The sequence below is a fragment of the Pteropus alecto genome, unplaced genomic scaffold, assembly GCF_000325575.1.
Source record: "Pteropus alecto unplaced genomic scaffold, ASM32557v1 scaffold190, whole genome shotgun sequence".
NCBI classification, from domain to species: domain Eukaryota; kingdom Metazoa; phylum Chordata; class Mammalia; order Chiroptera; family Pteropodidae; genus Pteropus; species Pteropus alecto.
The window spans coordinates 4,737,155-4,744,346 of NW_006430462.1; the positions used below are offsets into that span (position 1 = coordinate 4,737,155).

Here is a 7,192-nt window from a genome sequence, read left to right on the forward strand (position 1 = left end):
CCACATCTTTTAAATATTGGTATAGTGGACATCCCTTAATTTTTGCCTCCCTCAAATCATTTCCCATTTACTTTGATGATAGATCCCATTTTTCTGTTGGAATGCTACTCTTTCTGTGATGTTTGTGGAACTATAAATTACAGTATTCTGGCCTTGTACCCCCCTGACTGAGATTTGATCATGTGCTTAAAGCTTATCCAATCAAATTTCCCCTCCCACCAGGACTTTGAGTCTTAAGAGAGATGACACAAGCAAAATAATAGGAGCTGAGTTATTCCGATGGTAGTGTCCCAAGGAAAGCATAAGAGTTGGTGCAAGGACATCCCCAAAAGTTCCCTGGATCCTGTTGTCAAAGCCTAGTTATTCAGATTTTCCTTTGATTCTGTAGACTATCATATATTCTTATGTTCCCTTTTTGTTTGTATGCAGGTTTCTGTCGCTTGCAACCAAATGACATTGATTTCAGAAGCTGATAATAGAGTTAAATAATAGTAGATTTCAGACCCTCAGGAACATGGAGGATCTGGAATTGATTATTGCATTGAGACTGAATTAAAGGCAATAACTGTTGCTCTATGTCCCTGGAGAGTGAGGAGGTTGTGTATGCAATTTATATTGGCAAAACAGCAAGTAAAGATACTTCCCCTTGTCATTTGGAATCATATGACTATTGCAGGCAGAATTTGGATAGCCAGCTCGTTGTTGACAATGGGACAATTGGAAGTAGATAAGACCATTGAGTTAGGATAGTTTCTTGGATTACATTGGATAATTTAAAATGAGAGGACAAGGTTAGACCCAGAAACAGGTCTGTAGGCATAGAGTAAAATCTAGGGCCTTTCTGTGTCTTGGATGAATGAATCTCTTCATGCTTAATTCTAAAACTACGCCTTAGAGATTGATTCCACAAATTTAGAAATTACAGTGCTGATTGAATTTGCAGCTTTACTGCAAACTTAAAGGGACTGACTGATGGACTTTTGATATCTGGAAGGAGTCAAAAGACATGGGAAATCCCAATCCCTATATATCTCAGAAGTAAAAGTTTGGGTTTTCCTGTTAGTCAAAAACCCTTGGCTGAAGAAAATATACAGAATCTATAGTGAAGGAGGAAGAGAGAAGTACCAAATACAGCCCTGTGACTTGTTGCAGAAATAAGGTCTATATTATAGACTTTACCCATATCTCTTTGTTTACCTCGTTTTTTTTTTTTTTTATCCTTCTTCTTTCTCCATTTTAGTACTTTGCGTCTCACTTCCTGGCTGAAGTTTAAATATGATCCAAGTTAATGTAATCAGATTTACCCTCGATTCAAATAGACATTCTGCTGGCACTGTGCCTTCACTAATATATGTGAATATGTTGGTGATGGTTAAATATAGCAGTAAATCCATAATTGTAGATTATCAAGATGAGGTTAAGAACTAGAGTAGGATGAATATCACCTAGAAATCCTAGACTTGACACTGGATGTGATAACGAAATTATTTTAGGTTATCTTCCTTGGGAAGAAAATGAATCCATTTCCTGCAGTATGTTGAATGGAGGCATTTCTAAAATTGTTCATGTTGAAGAATGCATTGCTGGACAGCCGAAGAATAGAACCTAGTGGACATCTGCATTTATTTGCCTACCCAGGTCTTTTTCCTCCTCCTTTGGGAATAACACTTCACCTTTCCTTTGAGAAGCTACCCTTCTCCCACGCTACCAAAAGATAATATGTAAGAAGCATAGGAGTTCCTGTTACTGAGATTTCCTCAGTTGCCCAGGTTCCTGATTTTCTTGAATGATAAACTCTAATTTCGTGAACTGCCTCATATCCTTTCAGTGGATTACATTGGTTAGGCAGGCTGCTACATATGGCTGTACAAGGTTTCCCCTGTACAACCATATGCAGAGGCCCTGTAGCCAGCCTTGATTTTTGTTCCTTTCAGTCAGAGACCCTAACTGAATCACTGTCCTTCCTATGCGTTAGGCCTTCTTGCCCCATAGACTCTGAAAAATCTCATCTCTTCCCATGGCTTTAGTTTCCAACTGTTGATAGCTTCCAGATTCCTGTCTTCAGCACAGACGTATTTCTTGAGTTCCAGATCTGAATGTCCACCTTTCATCTGGATATTCCCCTGCTTGATTAGCACATAGATACCTCACATTGACCCCATTATTTTTCCTTCAAAATTCTGTTCTCCCAGTGTTCCCATTTCTTGATAAACAACACCACCCTTCATCTTGTTTCTCAAACCAGAACATGCTCATTATTCTTGATGCTTCCTTACCTTCTTTCTCACCCAGGCATCCCTATGAATCATTAAATTCTTTTGGTGTGTAAATATACCTCAAAACCATCTTCACTTCTATCACCCTTGCTAGGACTATTGCAAAGCCCTTCTAGTAGTGTCACTGCCTCTACTGTTGTCCTACTACAGTCTGTTCTTTACAGAGCATCTAGAATAATCTTTAATAGATCTGATTGTGTCACGTCTGTGCCTAAAACTCTTTAATAGTTCCCCAAGTTGTTTCAGAATATCATCTAAACTTTTATTCTGGAACTTTACCCTTGTTTACAAGGTTCTTCATTATTTTGCTTTTCAGGCCTCATCTTTCACCACTCCAAACATGGCAGTTCATTTTTACATATTGGAGTTACCTGTAATATTTCATTTGAAAAAGGATTCTACCTTTTTTAAAAAGAAGGGTAAGCTTTCATTAAAAGGAAAAAATCAAAACCCTTGATGTTCAGAACTACCTAATTAACATAATTTACTTTCTTCCAAATTTCTCTTTCCATGAAGTTTCTAAATGAAATCTGATATGTGTAACTACTATGTAAATAGAGCTACACTAAGGTGCCTAGAGAGTAACCAAATCCCTATCTCACAACATACACAAAAATAAATAACATAAGGACTACAAATTTAAATGTTAAAATGAAATATTGGAAGAATTTTTAGAAGACTATGTTTATAATCATATGGTAGGAGATCATAAGCAAAACAGGAAACCTACAAACCCTAAAGGAAATTATAGATATATTTGGCTATAGAAACAAATTTTGGGAAAATATCTTGGTTCTATAAAAGACACATGATAGACTAGGGAAATTATTTTTAACATAGGTGGCAGATTGAGGATTAATATCCCTAATATACAGAGTTCCTACAAATTGATCACTACAAAACAATCACCCCCATAGAAAATACCCAGTAGGTAACTCAGTAGAAATCTAAAAGATCAATAGTAATAGTCACTAACCATTTATTGTTTGTTATGTGCTAGACATTGTTTCAGGTACTTTATAAGTATTATTTAATTCTGATAACTTACCCTATAAGAAAGGTAATATCCCTGTTTTACAGCTGAGGAAACAGGCTCAGAGAAATAAAGTAACTTGCCCAAGTCATAGGCACACATCTTGAGCTGTGACTCAAACTCAGATGGTCTGACTCCATTGTCTGCTCTGAACCATTATGCTCTGCATTTCAATAAGCATATGAAAGAAGTGTACACATTATCAGTGAGGTATAAATCAAAGCAGCAAGGTACCACTGATCACCTATCAGATGGCAAAATTTAAAAGAAAAATAACCTCCAGTGCTGGGAAGAATTAGGGTAAATGAAAACTTTTGTACATTGGTAGTTTGGCCATATCTATTAAAACTTTAAAATGTACTTTGACTCAGTCCAATGTCAAAGACTCAAAGAACTAAAAGCACTGAGATACAAGAACGTCAGAATGAGAAGTTTACTGCAGCATGGCCTGTGGAAGCAGAAAAATGAAAACAGCTTGAGCGTCCATCAAAGAAGAATGTTTGAATCAGTTATAGAACAGCTGGAGTATTATACAACTGTTAAAAAGAATAGGTAAGAGCCTTAGCCTTTAACTTGTGGCATGTCCATGATGTATTTAAGCAAAAAGAGAAAGTTACAAGGTAATGTACATCATGAGAACACATTTTTGTAAAAACAAATGAAACCTAAAAATGTGTCGAAATAACCAAGTAAAAGAAAGTAGGATTCACTGTAGGCTATATTATGGTTTCAGTTGAGTTTAGAGAAATTTAGCACTTTATACATACTAGCATTGTCTCACTACTTGTGGGAAGCATGTGCCTTTTTTTTTTAAACACTTTGAAGAAATACTTTTTGAAGAAGCAATTTAATTACAACTGGTCGTTTTTTAATTAATATGCTAAAAAAAAAGGCAACAAAGACTAACAAAGACCAATGTCTTACATATTTAAGGTTACTTGATTTCCAGGTGACTGGTCTTCAACCTTTAAATAGGCCACTCTCTCCAGCAGACAAGGGGCTGTCCATTAGGATGCCACATTCTAACAAAGACCGGTTCTCTCCCTGTATCTATTCTTCTCAGAATAAATGCCACCCTTCCCAGCCTCCTTTGCTGATAAATATAACCCAATGACTAAATTTTAGTCAGTGGGGCATGAGCAGCTTCTGGGACTTAAAAGAATGTGCGCCCATCTCCTTACATTCTGCTGGCTAGAACTTGGGTCCATTGGCTGGAACTTAAGCACGTCACTTGGACCATGAAGGAGAAGGAGCTGTGTATGAATGGTGATGGAGCAACAGTGAGAAGGAGCCAAAGTTCATGATGAATGTGGAGCCACCAGGCCTGAAGCATTTACCTCTAGACTTCATTTACAAGATAAATTAACATGTATCCTCTTTACATAATTGATATACGAAGTTTTCTAATTCCTTTTGTTCTAATTTTAAACTGCTGAAGCAACCTGCCCCTAGCTGGGCTCACTGACAAGAGGGCAGTGACAAGGTAGATGACAGGTTAGGTCAAGAACCAAGTATGTATCTGCCGTCATAAATTAATAAGTTGGCCTCTTGCTTTATTAGCTAGGCGCCCCCTCCTTAATGCTCCTAAAACCCCACTACTATAGATATGTTGCTTTTATCATCCCAATATCCATCCCCTCATATTTTGATAAATGCACATCAATTGCCCTCTAGGCTTCCAGCCCTCCTCCACTTTTTGTTCATATGCCAACTACCCCTGGCTCCAGGGTTGGCACATAACTCACACTGACCTACCAGAGCCTTGCATCCCCTTGGTCTGGATAATTGGATAAGGAGTGAATATATAATCTAAGCCAGACCAATCGTACACAACCAGCTTATTCCGAGAGGTTGGATGAGGGGGTGGTGGTTAAACATCTGAGAAAGACATTTCCTTTTGTTTTTAATTATTGAATTTTGAACTATAAAGTTGCAAGCCTGGCACTGCTGGTAATCATCTCACTACCACAAAGTTGCCTATCTGAGAATGGAACCTATACAGGGGACTAAGAGACTCCTAAAGACATTGTTGTCACTTGGATCCAGTCATGCCAGAAGCCAACTAACTCTGGACATTTTCTGCAAGCCAGGAAATCCAATTTTTGCCTGTTCCATTTGAGTCTTTTCATGAAATGGACAGAGTTCTGACTAAAACATTTTATTTCAACTTATCACCAACACTTGACACTGTTTAGGAAATATGAGATTATTTTGTTAGAGGTACAAATTTAGAACCTGTTAACTCTAATAGACTGAACCACGGAAGTTTCTGCATTGGCAGCACTGGAATGCTGGCAAGCACTCAACCTCTCCAAGCGTGTTTCTTTACTCATAAAAAGAGGAGTAGCAACAGTCCCTGCTTTAAAGATTGTGAGGCTTAGAAAAGATGAACACAGTGCTGACCACCATGCCTGGCACCTGGTAAGCCCTCAGTAAATTGCAGTTGATCTTAGTAATAATGTTAAGGTGACGATACCCTGGAAGACTCTCAGCTCAGCCAGCCAGCCAGCCATTCTCTTGCTGTCTTTTTAACCTCAACTTGCTGGTGTCAATGACACACTATCATATTCAATCTCTTTTATAAGGAAAGTCGATTCCTTATTTGCTCTATCACCCTTGAGAGTGCTGGTGGTAGAAAAACATGTCACATTCCATTTTTCTCATGTGCTGAGGTCCTTGGACACCACCCATGCCAGTTGGTCTGTTGGCAAATGTAGTAAGAGGCCTGAGTTAAGGAAGTCCAACTCCTGTTGATAGAAATATGTCCTTCCTCAGAAATATGTCCTTCCTCATCTATGCCAGTAGGCAGCCCATGGGGGAGCCTGGGCATGCTCTAGGTGGATGTGCAGCTCATTCGTTCACTGCATTGGGTTGAGACCCAGCACACCCAAATGCTCCTTGTTTTAAAAACTACAGGTTTAAGTCAGAGTTAAGAATCTTGGTCCTTCACACCAACAAGAACAAAAGATTTTTTTTCTGTTCATATCATTCTAAATATCTCAAGAAACTTTATGGCTTTATTGCAGGTTGCCATCCTGAACTGTCTGGCCTTCAAGGCTGAGGGAAAGTAGCTGAAATCAGACCTAATCGTTAGGTCAGGGAAATGGGCTGAAGCCAGATTTCATCAAGCAGCAAGCACTCAGAGCCTGTGGAGCCCTGGGCTCATCCTTGTCATTCTCCTGAGACAACGATAATGGAACAGAAACATCCCAGTCACACTTGCAAGACTCAACGACTGGCCTCTTTGAACAGGAGCTCTGATTTCTTGAGTTCTGAAGATGCCTGGGAATGTTTGGCGTTGGGGAGAAGAAAGTTTGTTCGGAGAAAGTATTCAAGTGCAGACGCTGTTTTACGTGGTCCAGGACTCGGGAAGACATACACAGATCGGGGCTTCACAGCCTTCAGGGTTGGTATGGGGATAGGATGTGGGACAGGGAGTTGTGAGTACGGGAGGACCAATGAACTCAGACGATACGCTGGTCACAAAGATTGGTTGACATGCTCAGAAGACAGCAGTGACAGTCCTCAAAGCAGCATTCAACTTCCATCTCATCTTCGGAACACATGGATTGTAGTGTGCTATGACTTAACATTTTAAAATAAATCCTCTGGTTCTCTTGTGGCCAGTACAATTGCATTGCAGTATATTCTGTGTGTATTCTACAATATTCATTTCCCAATGTAATTGAAGTTATACCGCAAATTTTGAAGAGTATACGATACAGCAAACATGAAATCAGAGTCCAGGGCTACATGTAAACACACACACTTGTTGCTACCGCCACTAAGCTGAGACAGCCCAGAAAGTTGACGTCAGAGGCAAGGCACAGCTGGGTCTCCATGAAAGACAGCCTGTGGCTGGAGAATATCATACCTTGAGGGT

General features: G+C 39.2%; 1 long non-coding RNA gene across 1 annotated transcript; it reads left to right on the forward strand.

The window, feature by feature from the left end:
• Positions 1-40: 40 nt before the first annotated feature.
• LOC112480593 lies at positions 41-6,954 on the forward strand. Its single transcript, XR_003046660.1, has 2 exons — positions 41-2,695; positions 6,336-6,954. It is a non-coding gene; the product is annotated as an uncharacterized LOC112480593 (long non-coding RNA).
• Positions 6,955-7,192: the final 238 nt, after the last annotated feature.